Below are 21,361 nucleotides of genomic sequence, written 5' to 3' on the forward strand. Positions count from 1 at the left end.
CAAGCTGACAGGCCCTTTTCTCACCAACCCAAAGTCCTTTATGAGTTGATCAAGCCAGGCAATCTCTCTGCAGGCTTCTGTTGCTGCAACGTATTCTGATTCTGTGGAAGATAATGCTACACAGCTCTGTTTATATCTGCCCCATGCGACAGGTCCATCCCCAAACATAAAAACATGACCACTTGTTGATTTATAATCAGCGTTATCCCCAGCCCAATCCGCATCAGTATACCCAACCAATTTAGGGTCTCTGACAGCTGGTAACCTTAATTTACAATTCATGGTACCCTTCAAATATCGCACCACCCTCTTTACACCTGCCCAATCATGCTCAGTGGGAGAATTCACTTTTCTGCTAAGAATCCCCACAGCATTAGCTAAGTCAGGTCTACATGTGGTAACTAAATACAAAAGTTTACCAATCGCTGTAGTCATTGTTGTCTGGCAACTGCTTTGAATCCTGCTGATTCTTCAGGAAGTCAGTGGCCATCGGTGTAGCAACTGGATGTGCGTCTTGCATCTGCATGTGCTCAATCAGCTCGTGGATCTTCTGTCTTTGGCTGAGAAGAAATGAGCCGCCCTCTTCTCTTTCCACCTGGATCCCGAGGTAGTACTGAACATCTCCTAGCTCCTTGACCTCCACCTCTTTGCTAAGGTGCTTTACTATCTGTGTATAGTCTTTCTCACTTGCTGTGGCAATAATCAGGTCATCGACAAAAGCTAACATATATGAGAATTGTCCATTATTTGACTTACTGTACAAGCACTTGTCAGCGTCGCCTTGCTTGTACCCAAGTTGCGTCAGCATTTTATGCAACTTCTGGTTCCAGGCTCTAGCAGCCTGTTTAAGTCCATAAAGTCCTTTCTGGAGTTTGCACACTAAATGTGCTTCATGTGGTTTTACAAAACCCTTGGGCTGTTTCATATAAATTTCCTCAGAAATCTGCCCATGTAGAAAAGCGGTAGCAATGTCTATGTGTTTCACTCTCATTTTCTTGGAAGCTGCAATGCTTAAAAGCATTCTTACGCTGCTGTACCTCGCGGTTGGTGCAAAAACTTCATCATAGTCTTCACCAAAACGCTGTGAAAATCCCTGTGCTACAAGTCTAGCTTTGTAGCGCTGCACTTCTCCTTCTGACCCCTTCTTAACCTTGAAAACCCATTTACTGCCAATGGCCTTCTTACCGGGTGGCAGCTCAATGAGTGTCCAGGTCTTGTTCTGATGCAGTGCATCCATCTCCTCCTGCGCGGCCTTCCTCCAGAGACTGGCTTCTGCAGCTGGCATCTCCTGTATCTCTTCCCAAGTGGAAGGTTCCTGTGGAAACGCCGACCCTGCAAAGTAGGACAACCATAATGGTGGGACACCTCTGTTGGTTCTGGACGAGCGCGTGACCTCTGGTTCTGTGACCGCATCAGCTTCCTCATCCTCCTCCAACGCAGGCATGTCCCCATCTGAGTCCTCCTCTTCGTCTCTGGTGCCGCCAGGGTTCTGGTCCTCTGCGTCTTCTGGTGCGTCGCGTGTAGCGGGCACTGTAACACTCGAAGGCAGATTATTACCTTGTGGGGTCACAAAAGGGAAATATACAAACTCTTGAGTCCTTTCTGACTCATCGGAAGAGTCCACAACAGTGTTCTTAGTGTCTACTTTTCCATATTCATCAACATAAACCGCATGGCGTGCATCTGTCTTACCAGTTTGTAAGTCCATAATTCTGTATCCTTTGCCTCCAGAGGCATATCCTCTGAAGCAGATTGATTTATTGCTCAGATAAGCCTGGCGTCCGGCCCGCTTCGGCTGCACAGCTCTTGCCGGCCAGGCCTCTGCATTCCAAACTCCACATTCCGATGCTCTAAGCAAAAGCAAAGATCAGCAGCGGTAAGAGAAAGCTTCAAAAACTCCAGCGCATGCTTCAGTGTGCTTAAATAAAGTCCACTCAGGATCTTAGCAGCTAAAAGCAGTTTTATTTACAGCAGACTATCCATTATCTATCACAGCGAACAGCATCGTGAAAACACGTCCTCTCTCCTCAAAAGCGAAAGTAGAGAGAGAACAAAGGCTTGAGGCTCTTGGAAATGACACAGAATTTCCCCCCTCCCAACAGTAGACAGGGTGTACACTCTGAGCTGTTTAACCCTGTAAGCTCAGGTTCTCCTCACATATCCCACAAGGATACCTGCTTTTGCCCTGGAGTCAAGCTTGTGTCTGCGTTCCTTGGGCACGTGGAAGTAACACGGACTTCCAAACACACGTATGTGCGACAGATTGGGAGCTTTCCCATGCCAAAGTTCAAATGGTGTGCGCTCTGCCCCTTTGGTTGGCAGTCTATTCTGCAAATAGACCGACGTGTACACTCCTTCGGCCCACAGCTTCTGTGGCAAACATGCATCCTTTAGCATGCACCTTGTCATGTCCATAATGGACCTAAACTTTCTCTCAGCTATGGCATTCTGCTGTGGTGTGTAAGGAACTGTGGTTACGTGTGCAATTCTTTCCTTGGCCAGGAGAGCCTGCATTTCATTTGAGCAGTACTCACCTCCATTGTCGCTCATTAACACAGCTGGAGCTCTCTGGAATTTATTCTTGACCATGGCAATGTATTCCTGGAGCTTCTCCACTGTTTCACTCTTCTCTTTGAGGAAATATACAACACAAAATCTTGAAAAGTCATCCAGAAATATTAAAATATATCTATTCTTTCCCAGTGAGGGAACATTCATGGGTCCACATATGTCAATGTGCACTATATCAAGCACTTTGTTGCTTCTTTGCTCTGCACAACGTGGAAATGAAGGTTTTACAGCCTTCTCTGTAATACAGCTTACACACTTTGCTGGAGCTTTGTTGCTCTGCTTTACCTGCAAACTTCTTACAAGATCTCTTTTCTGTAGATCCAGAATGACGTTGGTATCTCTATGTCCAAGCCTTCTGTGCCATAGGTCCAGATCTGCCTCATCCTTCTGGCTGGAATGTGCCGCTTTTGCAGACTGGTTCTCTGAAAGATCAAGCTCATATACACCATTTATTAGCTTTGCTTGAGCAACCACTTTGCCATTTTTAGTCACCTTGCATTCTCCATTTCCAAATGTGATCTGGAAACCTTTCTTGTCCAAAGTGGACACGCTGATTAAATTGCAGCTCAGCTCTGGTACGTATAAAACTCTAGAGATTGTGTTCTCAATGCATTCATTGTTTATATTGCATTTCAGACTCCTGGAACCTGCACCTTTTGCTTTAACAATGTTGCCATCTGCAACCTCAATTTCAGATCCTTCTTCATCATTTATCTCATTTATCTCATTAAAATTGTCCTTTTTATATGAAAAGTGCGAACTGGCACCTGAATCTAAAATCGATTTATTACGTTTATTTTCACGATTCTGGACAGCTAAATTCCTTTCTTGCAGTAACCATGTGCATTCACATTTCCCCTTCTTTTCCCCTTTTGGCTGAAAGGGGTGGGGTTTCTTTGCTTTAGGAGCCCTGCAATTCTTTGCAATGTGTCCTTCTTTGTTACAATTGAAACAAATCACTTTCTTAGGCATCTCTTTCGACTTTGTAAATTGCCTAGATGCATAACCACTGTCCATGCTGCTAGCATTTCTCACTGGAGATTCAGCTCTATCTCTGCATTCTTCTTTTAAATAACCAATCAAGTCTTTAAAAGTCAGACCTTGTCTATGGTCCATCAAACTTTCAAATGCGCTAAAGTGTGGTCCAAGTGATGATAACAAAATGCTATCTTTGTATCTTCATCAAAAGCTTTGGGAGTCAGATCAATTCTTTGAATAATCTCAGTAAACTTGTTGATGTGCTCCTTGAATTCCTCTTTTGAATTCATCCTCAATCTGGTTAATTTACACACCACGTTTCTGAAGCAGTATATGCTAGATTCTCCATACACGTGCTCAATATCTCTTAAGATTTGAGACGCATCATCTGTACTATTTATTAATGATAGCTGCTCATCACGAAGTCCACTCAAAATTATGTGTCTAGCTTCGCTGTTCATGCGTTTCCAAGCACTTATCTTGGCTAAATCTCCCTCAGACGATCCCGTAGGTTGAGGGTCTAAAGCTTCCAAAATGTGCTTATAATCTAAACATGCTATCAAGTGCTGCTTCCAGTGTATGAAATTGTGTTCATTCAGCACAGGCATTCCTAGCTTTGCATCACTATCAAAAGCTGCTCTAGCCATCTTAAAATCCAAAATTTGAAAATTCTTCAAAATTTCAAAATTTCTCAAAGTTTTAAAATCAAAATCTCAAAAATCTCAAAATGCAAAACAATTCTTCACTGCCTTGGGTCACTGTGAACTCTGAGGAAAGGGGGGGTTGCTTAATCCCCACTGCACAATGGAACAAAGGACCATGTGCTTACCAGGAAGTTAACTCAGAAAAATACTACTCAACTCAAAATCACAATCCAATGCAATCCTTCAAAAATACGCAGAAATATGCAATACTGGGGCCAATAACCCTTTGTGGGAATGTTAAGGGGTGCAGGAGAGGATATATTGTGAGATTATATCCTAATCCAACTTGTGCTAACAAGTTTCCAAAATATCAGCAGAGTTTATAAACATTCCCCCTTTAAGTTCGCAACGGTAACGTGTGCACAGGTTCGCTAGAACCTCTATAATAATTACCCTGGTAATTTCCCCTTTTGTTCCCTCTTAAAATACAAGACACGACACAGTCTTTATAAAAGCATAAAAGAGTTTACTCACGTTCTGTTCACAATATGATCCCAGAAGGCAGACAGGCTTAAAAAGGTTACATACATTCAGAATCTATCTTATAGCAAGATAGTCCTTTCCTCCTCTCTTGGCTGAGAGCCAAGAGAGCATCTTTAGATGCTTCTTCTTCGAAAGAAAAATGGCAGAGAGAGAGAGATGGCTGCCTGCCCTGTGCTTTTATCATTTACCTGCACAGGTGAGGTCACATGCGGAGGAAGTCCATCCCAGGAAGTTTACCTGCTTGCTGGACAGACATCCCTCCCCATGTTCTAACATGTACACTCTCAGAATGTTGTCATTGACTGCTCCTGTGTTTACATCCCACAATTTGGAAAACTCTGGAATTCTGAACTTGCCTTTTGCTTTCTTGCTCCTTCGTTCAGTGGGTAGGTAGGTGTAGGGGCAAGTCGAAAGCTTCCTTGAAATTCCTCAGCCCCAGCCAGCATTGCCAATGGGCAGGATGATGAGAATTGTAGTTCAGCAACGTCTGGAGGGCCAGAGGTTACCCTCACCTGTTTCATCGGTTAGTGTGCTAAGATCTGGGCACAAGCCCAATTCAGCTGACGGTACTTAACAAGGGCTTGCTTTACACAAAACATGAGAGCTAATTCACTATTCTGCTCCAATATACAAAACAGCCCCTTCTCTAGAGAAAGCTCAAGAAAATGCAGTTATTAGAAGATGGCCGCTGAGAGAGAAAAGGCCTGAGACTTCCGGTGAGCCGCAGCCATGAAAAAGGAGCACGAGGCTACCCTCCGGGGGGGTCCCGAACAACACGGGGGTCCAGAGGCATCATGAAGGCTTCGTGAACCTTGAAACCTCAGGAGGATTATCCTGGGGGACAGAGTACCCGGTGGTGCTGCGTGTGCTCTCCTGTTTTTTAGTTTTTAACAGGATTTGAGCTGCAACACGAGGGGAAGCAACAAACCCCGTGCTGTGAAGCCTCAGGCTCCGAGTGAAAGCGGTGAGCCTCCAACAGCAGTTAAGAAGCTGGATGTAAATAAGGCAACGAAAGCAACAACAAACAGAAATTTGGCCAGGAAAACCAGCGGAATAAGAAGACGTGGGGAGAAAGGAGAAGGAGTCCACTGCAGCGGTAAGAGTAAAATGGAGTATAGCGGAAGGCTGGGAGAGGAGAGAAGGTAAGAAAGTAACAGCTAAGTGGGTGTAGCGGAGAGACCTCGGATACAAAGTATAAGAAATCTGAGGCAACGAAATGACTGAAAATATCTTAATGGACTAGAGAGAAGTGAATGGAAATTCTTTGTTTGTCCAGGTCGGAGTGCGTTATGCCAGCGACTAGTTTGGGACACATAAGTGAGACCCTGCAATCAACCCTCTTGCTTGCCTGTTTAAACAGTGCCTGTTTTAAATAGTGCTTAAACTGTGATTTCTGCCTCCCACGTTTAAACAGTGATTGTTTTATGCTTGAGGAGTCTGAAGGACTAAAAATTGAACTGGAAATAAGAGGAACTGAAACACTGAGAGGCAGCGTCTCTTTAAGGAGGTTTGGGAGGAGAACATGAACTGTATGAGGAGAGTTTGAGAATACAGTGGGACTCTCCGCCGCCATTTCACACTTGTTTCCTCCTCCTTCTTTAAAGTGGTACACAACAACAACCAATTAGGAGAAGATGGACGCTGCACTTTAAGCGACTGAATTACCGCTTTAGTCGGAAGAGACTGGGGACAAACAGATAAGGGGAAAAGAAAGGAAGGCTTAAGTAGGACTTTTCGGCAAGACCTTCCGTTACCCCGGGAAGCTCCTCTCCTCGTGGAGCTCCTTCCACTTGACTCCGCCTCTCTTCCCCGTTTCTGCTCTTGCATTGAGACTCACCTCGTATCCTGTTCCTGTTCCTGAGAACTTTTTGGTTGTGTGTCTTCCCCCTCCCCCCTTTTTTTCTCGGTTTCTTGTTGTTGTTCTCCCCTCTCCTTCCCTCTTCTTCTTCTTTGTATTTTTCGTATTTTAAGAGTTAAGTCTTGGAAAGCAATTAAGGCGCCGCCGTGTGGGGGTAGAGGGGAACTACATGGGAAGAACTACATCGGAAGAATAGAGAAAGTCAATATCTCAGTTTAGCGACCTCTAGGGGTGAAAATTTTTTACTAGTTAATTAATATAAGCTGAAATACAAAATGAAAAAGGGGTGGGAATGCCAGTAGAAAGGAGACCATCCAGATAAAGAAAATGGGAAAGAAGGGAAAGAAATCTAGGACTATGACAGCTTAATGGTGGAAATAAGGAAAGAATTTAAACATAATGAACAATATATCGAGAAAAAGTTATTAGAAGTACAGGATACATTGGATAAGAGATTGGAGGGGGTGGTGGGAGAGCTGACAGGAAAAGTAAAAGATTTGACGGTAAGATCCAACGCTCTTGAGGACTCAATGAAGAGGGTGCAAAAAGATATGAAAGAAAGTAGGAAGGATATGGATAGGCCAGGGGTCGGCAACCCGCGACTCCGGAGCCGCATGCGTCTCTTTAGCACCTTTGCCACGGCTCCGGGGCGGAGGCGAGGGGAGGAGGCGCATTTTCCGGGTGGAAACAGGCAAAAAGCCGCTTACGAGTGGATCACTCGCTTATCTACCGGGGGCGCCTTGATCGCGCCGAAAACCTCTCCGTTTGGATTGCTTGCTGCCTAGCCAAGTCGATTTGCCGCTGGGAGCCCAGCGCGCTACGCAAGCTCATCGCCGCATTTTACCTTTCCTGGGGAGGACTCGGCGCGCCTGGCGGATCAGGTTGTGGGGTACTATTATTTCAAGTCGCGGTCGCGTGGAATTTGTGCTTTGTGACCGTTTGAAGCGGGGGTTTTTTCTTGGGAGGCTGGGCGGCGCGAAGAGAGGGAGGCTTGTGGTAGCGTTGGGGCTTGTCTCTAGCAACGTAAGTCCTCGCTATTTGGTCACACGCGCAGCATTCTCCTTGTGGGGGTGAGGTGGTTTCGGCGCTCCAACGCTTGCTTTGCGGGCTGCTTTCTTTAACGCGGAAGGTTGAGGCTCTAAAAGCGTCGGAAGCAGCTGTGCTGTTGCTGGGTAACCGGATCGTCCCGGCAGCCATCTTATTTTTCCACGTGGTCTTCTGAGGCAGCCGCCATCCACGTGGGAGTTAGTTGCCTGAAGCCCCTTTTTAGTTGCTTGAAGCCCCTTTTTAAACTTAAGCAGGGGAAAGTTCAGTGAATAGCTAACGCTTTCCTTGGGGAACGTTATGCAACAGCTTCTTGCCGGTCTTTGTCGTCCCGCCTTTGTAAGCAGGCTGCATTGAAAGGAGGCATGTACGCTGGTCACTGTTTTGAAGGGGAGTGAAGAACACACACTCAAAAAAGGTAACTTGTTAATTTAACGTTTATTTCTATGAGGGGGAGTAATTCTGAGGGGTCAAACAAAGAAATAATAAAAAAGTGTCAAAAAAGTTATTTTTATAATGACGAGGATGACATTGGGCCCTCATTATTAATTATTATTTACATCAGGCACTGATTATGATTTATGGTACACTGGGGCCCTGATTAATTTTCTATGGCATTTTGGGGCATTGATTATTGGGCATAGCAAATTTTGCTATGGGGCCCTCTGATTTCTAATTACGTCCCTGTTTTGGACCCCCGGTAGGCCAGCCATGGATAAAGGCAAGAAAAGAAAAATTTCTGAAGAAAACAGAATGTTGAATGATACATGGACAGAATCATTTGCATTCTTTACTGACAAGACTGGTTTACCAGTATGCTTAATAAGTGGTGAGAAATTTGCAAACAACAAAAAGTCAAATATTGCAAGACATTTCCAGAATAAACACACAGCCTTTACTGAAAAATATCCAGATGGAGATGAGAGACGAAAAGCCGTTGCAGAACTTATGAGGAAGGTTGATAGGAGCAAAAATAATTTCAAGAATTGGGTGAAGTCTGCAAATTCCACAACATATGCTAGTTTTGTAGCCGCTCAGGAAATAGTCAAGCACGGGAAGCCGTTCACAGATGGAGAGTATATAAAAGAAGCATTCATTAAGATTTCGGAACATCTATACATGGACTTCAAAAACAAGAATGAAATTGTGCAGAAAATCAAAGACATGCCTCTGTCTGCGAAGACTGTTAAAGACAGAACCCTAAAAATGGCAGAAAACATTCGCAAACAGCAAATTCAAGACATTAATTCAGCTGTGGCGTACTCCATCGCCTGTGATGAGTCCAAAGATAAAGGTGATATTGAACAAATAGCGCTGTTCTGCCGATATTTGAACTCTTTTGGGCCACAGGAAGAACTGATTGAGCTGATACCACTAAAAGACCAAACAAGGGGTGGACTTCCGGGTTAGCGCCATTGGCGAATGGCGGAGTTCCTCCGACCGGAGGAACTGGCTCCGTGGAAACTGGGTCTTCCCGCCGCGGCGAAGGTGGGGACCCGCTAGAAATCCCAGGCGGAGGAAGCCTGGGAACGTGGGGTTCGGCAGGGCACCAGGAGCGCCCCCTACTCACGGGGAACCCCTTTTCGGGATTCCGGAGTGAAGTGGGGTGAGCGGCGCGGTGCTGCGAACTGACTGCTACTTTCACGGAGTGAAGCCGCACAGCCATCGCCGGAGAGCGCTGACTTTTTCCTGTGGACAATTGGATTTAAAACAAGTACCCGTGAGTAGAAACGGAAAATTGGATCAAGAAATATCTTAATTTGACATCGAAGCGGGAAGGTTCAAAACAGGAAGTCCGCCTTCCGCTTTTTCTATATAGACTGAAGCAAAAACCTTGTAAGCTAAAGCCTGGAAAGTCGTTAAAAAAGCCTAAATTTCCTTCATTTATAGCTACTGAGACCCCCTTGGAGGCAGGAGAGAAGGGGGGGGGACTTTGTGTAACGCCTGCAGGAGAGGGAGTGAAGAAGGATAAGTTTCTGTTAATGGTTTCAGAACTCACAGAGTTAAAGAGTTCTGGTGACGTCTCTTTCCTGAGGCGTGGTTAGAAACACTTAAGGGAGGGGTTTTGACTCTGAGTGTTTCAGTCTGACTCTCGGACGCCATGCGAGAGGGAGAATGTGTCAGTTCTCGCCAGGTCTGAATTTATGATGTTATTCTTCATGATTAAAGGCAAGAGGAGATAAGGACTGCCTTGTGTCTGCTCTGATTTATTCCACACGTGCTGCACTTTGCTTCTCACCGCTGTGTTTCGCTCTGCTACCGGCAAGAGAAAGAGGCCTGAGGAGGACTTTTGCAGGAGGCACGGATAGCTTGCAGAGTTTCGCAAGGGAAGTGTGCCAGGCTCCATGTTCAGTCTCTGTTTACACTCTTGTCCGGTGTAAATCTCAAGAGGTTATGGATGCTCGCCAAAGCTTTGAAGCATTGCAGGAACGTCCCACGTGTGGGGGAAGCCAGCAGGAAAGTTGCTGGGGTCCAGCTGGAGCTCTGGAGCTGTGTCTTTGAAGCTGGAAGGAGCTCGCTGGGAGGAGAAGCCGATCTGCCGGAGCCGGGAGACGTGAGTAAGCTTAGCCCCCGGGAAGGAGGAGATGGCTCAGTCCCAGGAACACGGCTTTGAGCTTAAGCTGCCGTGTGCGAAATTAACTCTTAACTCGTGGTTAGAGTGGAGTTATTTAGCAGAATTGTCCCTAGTTGGAGCCAAGCTCTGGGAAACAGTCACGCCGATGTCTACGTCAGCTGAGGCGGTTGAAAGCCAACGTGAAGCTGAGGAGCGTGTGCTTACTTTTCTGGCTGATAACGTGAGTGCTGATTTGAGGCCTATTTTTCTGGATGCAAGGAAGCCTGAGGTCGCTTGGGTAGCTCTCCAGGAAGCGTGTAAAGGTGGGGGCACAAGCAAGGGCCGGGAGATGGCTGCATCAGGTCAGGAAGAAAGGCAAGAAAGCACGGAAAGCCGGTGCACAGCTGGGAAAGGCTGTGGGATCCCTGAGGGGGGCGAAGGGACTATTGCCACTGCTGCTGCTGCTGCTGGTTTAGCAGAGTCTGAAAGCTGCGTGGGTGATGCAACATGTCTGCGTGAGGAGCTTGGAGAGAGGCAAGCTGCTGGGGGCCCTTTACCCATCACTGGGGGTGCAGGAAAGCGTCCTGGGAGCCCTGTGAGCAGTGGGGGGGCGGTGAGCAGTAAAAGCTCAGAGAAACCTCTTTTTCCAAAGGTTGCCAAGAGTTGTTTGCGTCGTGAGTCGAAGCCTGGGAAACAGAAAAGTGCTAAAGGCTTCAAGGCCAGCCATCTGCTGCAGAGGGAGATACGTGCTGCAGAGCTGTCTGGGAACTCTGAGATAAGTCCAGTCTTCAGAGGAACGCAGGATGCTGCGGTTACGGACGCTGTCAAGGACAGGTGCAGCCAGACGTTTGTTGGCATGGCAACGCTACAGAGCAATGCCAGCAGGGACACAACTGTGAAGTGGGTGTTGGACTCAGGAGCGAGTCATCACCTGATAACGCCATCTGCTGGGGAGCTGCGGAATTGCAGAGCTGTTTTGGCTGGAATGACTTGTAAATTAGCTGACAGGACAAAACGAAATGTATCTAAAGTCGCAAATGTATATGTTTCTGTTTTGCAGGCGGAGCTGGAGTGCTTCATTGTACCCGGGATGAAGTGTTGCCTGTTATCGATTTCTGCTCTGGCGAAGCAGGGATACAAAATTTGTTTTGAAAATGATACCTGTTCCATTTTCAGAGGGGGGAGGCAACTTGTCAACGTGGAGAGCAAGGACAATCTCTTTGTTCTGGAAACACCTCTGGAGGGTGGTGGGAATGCAGGGAAAGCACAGGCGCAGTGTGCTAGTGTTCCCAGCCATGATTCATGTGTTCATGTATGGCACAAGAGAATGTCTCATACTTGTCTGGAAGATGTTAAGAGGTTGCCAGGCTGCACCAAAGGTTGTAAAATCACGCCATGTGAGGGATCCCCAGTGTGCAGGGCATGCAGCAAGGTTCAAAGGTGCAGGTTTCCCGGGGTAAAGAGGGTAACCACAAAACCTTTTGAGTTGATTCACACAGACCTTACAGGACCAATGAAGTGTGAGAGTCTGGGTGGGGCCAGGTATCTGCTATTGATAGCGGATGATTTTACTCAGAATTTATGGTCTTTTTCTCTCAGGTCGCAGAGAGAGGCGGCGCAACTCATCCAGGATTGGGTTGCGGAGGTAGAACTAAGGTTCTCCACCAAGGTGCAAGAGTTCAGGAGCGACCGTGGGTCACAGTTCACTGGGTCTGCTCTGAAGGAGTTCTTCAAGGAAAAGGGAATTCGTCACCAGGTGACGGGTGCAAAGTCTCCTCAAGAGAGAGGCGTGGCAGAGCACAGGAGTGAAGCACTGGCTGAAGTTGTCAGGGTTTTACTGTGTGACTCTGGGCTGCCTCAGGGCTTTTGGAGTGAGGCTGGGAAGTTTGCCAGCTATATTTTTAACAGGTCCTACAATCACGATGTAGGTGACACACCGTATTTTCTGTTGCACAAGAGGAAGCCACAGGTGCGTTTCTTCCGTTCGTTTGGTTCCAAGGCTTCAGTGCCAATACCAACAGCGCAACGGAAGGAGGGTGGTCCTAGGTACCAGGACATGATTTTCTGTGGGTATGACCCTTCAACAAATGGGTGGAAGTTTGCATACCCAGAGGGTGATCAGACCACACTGCTGGTCAGCAAGCATGCTGAGTTCTTTGAGCAGGATGGTTGGTCACAACCTAGGTATGGTTCTGATTTTCTCTCAGAATGCTTGTCCGATTCTGAGGAGGAAGAAAGGGAGGAAGGAGAGGCAGAGGCGGAGCCTGTTGCTGAAGACCAGGTTTCTGATGATGGTCAAGCACAGGGGTGGGTTTCTCCACAGGTTAAGAGAGAACCCAAGAGTGAGCCTTCATCTCCTGTTAGCCAAGTGCAAGAGGCCCGAAGACGCAGCAAGTCAGAGGGGGAGTCTTCTGAGCTTGCTGGAGACACACTTGCTGACCCCAGTGGGTCAGGAGGAGCGCCCGAGGTTGTGGTCCGGCGGTCAACTCGGACCACAAAGGGGATTCCACCGGAGAGGTTTCAGGTCACCAGTGCGTGGGTTGGTTTCGCACAGTGTGATTCTGGGAGTGTGGAAGGGATTCAACAATTGCCTGGGATAGATGCCAGTGGGAGGCAAAAGGCAATGGGAGGTAAGTTGAACTCAAAGAGGTCTGTAAATAGGGGTTCACAGTTTCCCTCAGGATTCGTGACGAGAGGGGGTGTTAATGGTTTCAGAACTCACAGAGTTAAAGAGTTCTGGTAACGTCTTTTTCCTGAGGCGTGGTTAGAAACACTTAAGGGAGGGGTTTTGACTCTGAGTGTTTCAGTCTGACTCTCGGACGCCATGCGAGAGGGAGAATGTGTCAGTTCTCGCCAGGTCTGAATTTATGATGTTATTCTTCATGATTAAAGGCAAGAGGAGATAAGGACTGCCTTGTGTCTGCTCTGATTTATTCCACACGTGCTGCACTTTGCTTCTCACCGCTGTGTTTCGCTCTGCTACCGGCAAGAGAAAGAGGCCTGAGGAGGACTTTTGCAGGAGGCACGGATAGCTTGCAGAGTTTCGCAAGGGAAGTGTGCCAGGCTCCATGTTCAGTCTCTGTTTACACTCTTGTCCGGTGTAAATCTCAAGAGTTTCCACCGTCTCTAATCTGGGAACGGGGTGTCAGAGACAGAAATTGTTGGAGAGGTTCATTGACTGTGAATGGAATACTTTGACAGATAGCTAAAGAAGAGAAATAAACTGATTCCAATGTTGCCTTTTGCATTCTAAAGAAACAAAATATCTGAAAAATGAAAGTAATTTTCCTTTGTTGGCCTTGCCTTAAAAAGATGGATACAAATAGAAATTGTCTCCTCTAGAGGGAGCCTGCTAAATTGTTGCTGCAGTCTACTTGAGGACTCCACAGCTGTGAGATTAAGATCGTGGGATTAGTCCTTTTGACCTTGACTAAATATGAGCTGGGAGGAAGTTTTGGTGCTTGCTTTATGCAAGACAAGTGCTTTGTTGGAACAGATGCATGAGAAGATGGATTTGATGAATGAGAAAATGGATTTGATGACTGTTGTGGCCAATAACTGTGGACAAATAGTGAATAGTGATACAGAAACCATCCAGGGACCAACTCAGGAACCTGTATTGATTGGGCAAGTGCAGAAGATAATGGAGGAGGCTGCGGTTGCACCTCAAATAATACAAATGGAGAGACCCAAGGCCCTACAGGAGCATAAGCCGCTGTTTTTGAAGATTGAAGTTGGAGTGGGCCAGGGGGAGTCTGGAGCTGAGGAGGCTCTTAACTCTGGAGAGACTTTGAAATATGCTCATAAATATTTTTTGGATTATATTGATGACTGTGGGGAGTGGGACTGTGGGGAATGGGCTGGTTTGATGAAGGGAGACGGAGATAATTTTGGGTTGGAACCCCCCAGAGACCTACTCCTCAATGAGAAAGGAAAGAAATTAAGAAAGAGACCAACAAAAGACAAGGAAAAGTGCAAGTATAAACAAGAAGAAGAAGAAGATCTGCAGAAGGGACATGGAAGAGACTTAAGGGCCTCGGACATAAGACTTCCAGGTTGATGGACTAGATGGAATAGACAGTAAGGACTGACACGACCCGAGACCAGGAAGAGGAGACGTTGGATGAAGATTGGAAGAAAATTTATAAAGAAAATTTTTATTTAGGGAATTAGCTTAAAATTAATGAATATTAGGGGAAATGTTGGAATGAAACTATATGACTCTAGTAGAAATGATATCAGGAGCTATGTATAACTGAGTATTAAGTTTTAAGCTTTAAGGTATTTTATGGTAAGATAAGGTTAAATAAATTAAGGTAATTTGAATAACAGAATATGGGGAAAGATGGGAAGGATCTATCGAGTTAATTAATAGGTTAAATTGTTAAGATAAATTATGTAATAAAAATTGAGAAAGATGGAAAGAATTTGCTGAAATAACTAACTAAACTAGAATACAAAAAGGGAGGTGTGAGGAGGTCAACGAAACAAGCAAATGGAAGTTAAAGATATGTAATATGGGATTTGTGTCTTTCTTTCCTCTTTTTTATTTTTATTTTTTGCTGTGTTGTTGTATTGGTTTTTATGTTTTGCGTTTTTTCTTCTTTTTATGTATTGTAGTGTTGTTTTTTGTTTTTTATTTTTTTCTGTAATTCTGAAATTATTAATAAATATTATTTTAAAAAAATAAAAATAAAAGACCAAACAAAAGGTGAGGATATCTGTAAGGCTGTCCTGGACTTTTTAAGTGCTAAAAAAATAAACACCAACCACCTGGTCTCAGTGGCTACTGATGGGGCACCGAGCATGAGAGGAGCACAGAAGGGCTTTGTGGCTCTACTGCAGAAGGCGCTGGGTAGAACGCTGCTGTCATTTCATTGCATCCTGCACCAAGAGGCATTGTGTGCTCAAACATTTCCCCCCAAATGCACAAAAGTGATGGATGGATGTGGTCATTCAGATTGTTAAAAAGATAATGGCAAAGGGTTTAAACCACCGCCAGTTTTGTTTGCTATTGCATGAGGTGGAAAGCACATATTCTGACCTCCTGCTCCACAACAAGGTCCGGTGGTTGTCCAGAGGCGAGGTGCTAAAACACTTTGTCACATGTTTGGAAGAAGTAAAAACCTTCCTGGCCAGCAAAGAGCTCACCTTTGCTGAGCTGGAACAGCCAGAGTGGCTGGAAAAATTACATTTTATGGTAGACATGACAGCCCATCTAAACACACTAAATACAACCCTTCAGGGGAAAGGAGGCACAGCCCTGCACATGCTGGAGGAGGTTTTGGCATTCGAGCGCAAGTTGACAGTGTTTGTCAAAGATTTCCAGAGAGGTACACTGTCTTACTTTCCCTCTTTGAGAGAGTTCAGACAAAGTCATGATACGATAAATTTGGAATATTTCAAGTCTGCAATCACCGCAATGCAAAGCTCGTTTGGGAAACGATTCTGTGGGTTCAGAGAGGAAAAAAACACATTATCCTTCCCTGTCACTCCCCTGGCGATCGATCCATCCCTATTGAATATGACTGCATTTGCAGGTGTAAGTCAACCTGATCTTGAGCTGGAACTGGCCGATATAGCCGACAAAGATATATGGGTGTCCAAGTTCAAATGCTTGACCGCTACTCTTGAGGATGTTGCCCGTCAGAAGGCCATTCTGGCTCAGAATCATAAATGGAGTGATATTGAAAACCTTCCCAAACAGGACAAGCTTGTATTCGAAACATGGAATGCCATCCCCAACACTTATATAAACATGAAAAAGTATGCATTTGGAGTCCTGTCGATCTTCGGTTCCACATATGTATGTGAGCAGGTCTTCTCCAACATGAACTATATTAAAAACAAACATCGATCACGCCTCACAGATGACAGCTTGCAAGCCTGTGTGAAAATGAAGGTGACGTCTTACAGCCCTGATGTGCAGACACTGAACACTGAGGTTCAGGAGCAAAAGTCCCATTAACCTGGTTACCTGGTTGTAAATTAAATATTTTAATTAGCTATTAATTTGTCCTTTTTTTCTTGAGATTGACAGCTGACTGCACGATCCTGTATATATAGCATTAAGGTAAGAAACAATATATGCAGTGTTATATTTGTTTTAAATGTCACAATGGTTTTGCGGCTCCCAGTTGTTGTTTTTCTTTGGAAACGGGTCCAAGTGGCTCTTTTTGTCTTAAAGGTTGCAGACCCCTGGGATAGGCTTAAAATAGAGGTCAAGGAGATAAATAAAATACGGGAAGAACTGTTGGACAGTATGGCAATGACTCAGATGAGACAGAAACAATCAAATCTGAAATTCAGGGGGATCCCAGAGGACCCAAATGAAAACATAAGATCTAAACTGGTTAAAGAACTGGCAGCTTGGTTAGATATGAAAGAAGAGGATATGGGATATTCAATAGCAAACATCTTTCGGATAAAAGTAAAATCCGCTAAAGCTAGAGGGAAGAAACTGCCAGGAGTTCAACTCTTTGGACATGAGGAATGAAGTACTGAAACAGAACTATAACAAAAAGTTGTGTATTCAGGGAAAACCAATTATTATATTTAAAGAGATTCCTTCAAGATTTCTTCGAAGGAGAGACGGTTATAAAAAAATAACCAACCAGTTGAAGAAAAATGGGATCCAATATAGATGGGAATTCCCGGAAGGGATTTCATTCTATTTTAAGGAAAAAAGATTTAAACTATCCAGTCCTCTGGAGCTGGAAAAATTTGCAAGAAGGTACGAAAAGGAACTGGGAAGGATGGGGGGATGGGAGGAAGGGGGGGAGCAGATGGGGGGAGAGAGGGGTGGAGATGGAGGGAGTGGAGAGGGAAAAGAGGAGGAAAATTCAGGAGAAGAAAAAGAAGAGGAAGAGACAGAAGATAAGGAACAGTAGATCTAACTTAGATTTGATAACCTATTTACTGTATATCAACCATGGCTTTAAAAATACTGTCGTGGAATGTGAACGGGCTTAATAATAAAAATAAAAGGAACCAGATTGCCCACGTATTATTAAAGAGGAACCTTGATTTAATTTGTCTACAAGAGACCCATGTAACAAAGAAGCATAAAAGAATCTTAAGCAATAAGAGATTAGGGTTGGATTTTGTGGCATCAGATAATGTTAAGAAAAGAGGAGTGGTACTATATATAAAAGAAAAGCTTGACCCAAAATTAATTTATAAAGACAAAGAGGGAAGAATGATAGTAGTAGAAATCACTTTTCAAGGAGAAAAGATAATTGTCGCCGGAATATATGCGCCTAACGATAAAAAGTCTGGGGTTTTTTTGGAATTGGGTAATAAGTTAATAGACTGGATGGAACAAAAATTGATATTGATGGGGGATTTCAATGGAGTGGTTCTACCGAACTTAGATAGATCAACAAAAAAGCAAGAAATGAAGGAAGGTAAATTACCTAGAACCTTCTTTGATTTGGTGGATAATATGGGATTAATTGATGCCTGGAGATTTAAAAACCCTACTATAAAACAGTTTACCTTCTTCTCAAACCCAAACCAGAGTTGGGGGAGAATAGATTATATCCGGATCTCGAAGGAACTGACGCAAAGTTTACTTAAATCAGAAATTCTCCCACAAACCATATCAGACCATAATCCAGTATATATGGAGATAAAGGGAAAGGATTCTAGAACATTCAGATGGAGAATGAATGAAAATTTATTTAATGACCAAAAGATAATAAACAAGGCGAAAGAGACAATCAAAGAATATTTCAATTGGAATCTAAACAAAGGAATATCTATAGAAATGGTATGGGATGCAGAAAAGGCCGTTATGAGAGGCTTCCTAATCCAGAAAAATATCCACCTAAAAAAAGAAAAAGAGAAAAAGAAAGAAGAAATTTTATTACATCTTATGGAGAATGAAAGACAGCTAACTATTAAACCAGGAGATGAAATAATAAAACAAAATATAAAGATGCTACAAGCTCAATTTTCTATGATAGTGAACCAGGAGATTGAATGGAGGATTAAAATGATGAAACAAAAGAACTTTGAATCAGCGAATAAGATAGGGAAATACTTAGCGTGGCAATTAAGAGAAAGGAAAAAACAAAATATGATATGTAAGATAAGGGATGGAGAAAGGACAGTGGAAGATCCAATAGAGATAAAAAAGATATTTCAGAAATACTATAAGGAATTATATAAAAGAGAAAATGAAATAGATAATGAAATAGAAGGTTATTTGGAAAAACATCATTTGCCACAAATAACGACTGAAGAAAGAGAACAATTAAATCAGATAATTACAGAAGAAGAGATCAGGAAAGCAATAAAGAAAATGAAAATAGGAAAAGCACCAGGGCCAGATGGCATATCGGCCAAGTATTACAAAATATTAAGTGACCAACTATCACCAATACTATGTGAAGTTATGAATAACATCTTAAAAGAAGGGAAAATTCCAAATACTTGGAAAGAAGCCTACATTACCTTAATCCCTAAAAAAGATGCGGATGGCCTCAAGGTGAAAAACTACAGGCCGATTTCATTATTAAATAACGATTATAAACTATTTGCCGATGTGCTGGCGGAAAGACTAAAAAAAGTGTTAAATAAAAGAATCCATAAAGACCAAGCAGGTTTCCTACCGGGGAGACAACTAAAAGACAACGTAAGAACCGTGATAGATATTATTGAATACTTGGAAAGTAGAATAGATAAGCAGGCAGCGCTGATATTTATAGATGCCGAAAAGGCATTCGATAATATCTCTTGGCGCTTTATGAAGGAAAATTTGAAAATGATGGGGATTGGAGAAGGATTTAGAAAAGGTATTGAAGCTATTTATCAAGAGCAAAAAGCCAAACTTATAATAAACAATAATATATCAGAATCTTTTGATATTGCTAAAGGGACGAGGCAAGGATGTCCTCTGTCTCCCCTGCTATTTATAACAGTGCTGGAAGTATTTAATAAGAAGTTAAGGGAAACAACGGAGGTCAAAGGAGTGAAGGTAGGAAGTAAAGAATATAAAATGAAAGCTTTCACGGATGACATAGTATTAACATTGGAAGACCCAAAGAATAGTCTGCAAGAAGCATTACAGAAATTAGAAGAGTTCGGCAAAGTGGCAGGTCTTAAACTCAACAAGAACAAGACTAAAATGTTGACAAAAAATATAAGCAAAGAAGATATAGTAGAATTAGAACAAAAAACCGGAATTATGGCAGCAAAGAAGGTGAAATATCTCAGAGTGTGGATTACAGCTAAAAACATAAACTTATATAAAGATAACTATGAAGCTACTTGGAAGAGTATTAAGAAAGATCTAGAAATCTGGGAGAGACTGAAACTTTCTTTTTTGGGGAGGATATCAGTTATCAAAATGAATGTCTTGCCCAGAATGCTATTTTTGTTTCAAACTATTCCAGTAATTAAGGGGCTGAAACAGTGCAAAGAGTGGCAAAGGGCTTTGGCAAGATATATTTGGCAGGGTAGAAGACCGCGAATAAAAATGAAAATATTGGTAGATAAAAAAGAGAGAGGAGGTTTCTCATTACCAGATTTGAGTTTATACTATGAAGCGGCGTGTTTAATGTGGGTGAAAGATTGGATAAAACTGGAAAATACTGATATTTTGGATTTAGAGGGCTTCGATAACAGGTACGGGTGGCACTCGTACCTGTGGTACGAGAAGGTGAAAGTTCATAGAGGCTTTCTAAATCATATAATTAGAGGACCAATATTCCAAGTTTGGGAAAGAAATAAAGATTTGCTGGAAAAGAAAACACCCTGGTGGATTTCACCAATAGAAGTGCTGAGTGTCAAAAAAACGAATATGGAGGGGGGGGAAAGCCACTTATGAAGAACTTACCAGGAAAACCGATCAGGGCATAAAACTTAAACCCTATGAAGAGGTAAAGAACTTATTTACAGGGTGGTTGCAATACCACCAGGTAAACGACTTGCTAAAAGAAGACAAAAAGAAATTAGGATTTGAAGATAAAAAATCTAAATTTAATGTGGAAGTTATAGAAGGTAAAAATAAAACTTTGTCTAGGATGTATGATCTCTTATTGGATTGGTACACAAAAGACGAAGAGGTGAAGGAGGCTATGACCAAATGGGCCATGGATATTGGTCACAATATTGATTTTGTAATGTGGCATGAATTGTGGAATGTTAATATGAAGTTCACGGCGTGTAAGGCATTGAGGGAGAACCTTTGGAAAATGATTTATAGGTGGTATCTCACGCCAGTGAAGTTAGCTAAGATTTATAGATTGTTCCTCTTATTTTTTAATGCCTTCCCCAAAAAGAATACAAAGTCTCTAAAGGTCTTTTTCGTTACTTTTATATTATTTAGTTTCCTTTGCCTCGCTTAAAGGTTGCTGAGGACTTTCACTTTTCTGTTTCTACAGCAGGTGAATAATCACTTCCTTTCTTCACTCTTACGACTATGTATCCTGCGCCTTTTTCACTCCGAAAAGCGGGTCGGGCTCCTCAATTAAATCCTTTTGCATCCAGATCTCACTTAGTGTATAGTCCAGATTTTTTAGCCAAAAATTGCTCCAAAGACACTAAGGGTTCTGTTCTTAAAGTTACGGAGGTTTGTCGCTTTTCCAGTGGGAGCTAGAGGCATCGCAACACGGGGTCCGCAGAGCTTACCATTCGCGTTTCTCAGTCCCGTCGCTCTCGAGTCCTTTGAGAAAAAACCCGAAAAAACATCAGAACCACTCCAACGCTGCTGGATAGCTTATCCCTCAAGGGTGTCCCCCTTGAGATTTTGGGGGTCGCAGTGCCTTTGCGTTGCCCCCAAGCCTGCGTGAGGCTCGGAAAAGCCCTTCAGCTGCTTCTCCGCGCTCCCTGCTGCTTGCGATCCAAACCGGAAGTCGCCACCCGCTTTTGTACATTGCTGTCTTTTATGACATTCTAACAGTTGCATCTTTGTATTCAATCCCTTCAGCGCCTTGGACAGCAGTCTCTCAAGGCTCAGCCACAGGTACCTGGTGCCCCATGCTTCCTAGGCCCAGGTCCGTGCTTTAAAGGCACTGTGTCCGAGTGTTTTGTTGTCCCAGAGCTTTCTAATTGTGACTCATTTTCTTTTCTTTTTTTTAAATGATATTTATTAAGGTTTCAAAAAAAAGAAATTACATAGATAAGAAGAAAATACAAAAATACAAAAATACGAAATACAAAATA

The 21,361-nt window shown here is 43.6% G+C and overlaps 1 long non-coding RNA gene across 1 annotated transcript; it reads left to right on the forward strand.

The window, feature by feature from the left end:
* The first annotated feature begins 7,902 nt into the window (after positions 1–7,902).
* LOC308467836 lies at positions 7,903–16,198 on the forward strand. The gene is made up of 2 exons (XR_013981331.1): positions 7,903–7,966; positions 15,563–16,198. It is a non-coding gene; the product is annotated as an uncharacterized lncRNA (long non-coding RNA).
* Positions 16,199–21,361: the final 5,163 nt, after the last annotated feature.

The sequence above is a fragment of the Podarcis pityusensis genome (genome assembly GCF_964106645.2).
Source record: "Podarcis pityusensis genome assembly, chromosome: W".
NCBI lineage: Eukaryota > Metazoa > Chordata > Lepidosauria > Squamata > Lacertidae > Podarcis > Podarcis pityusensis.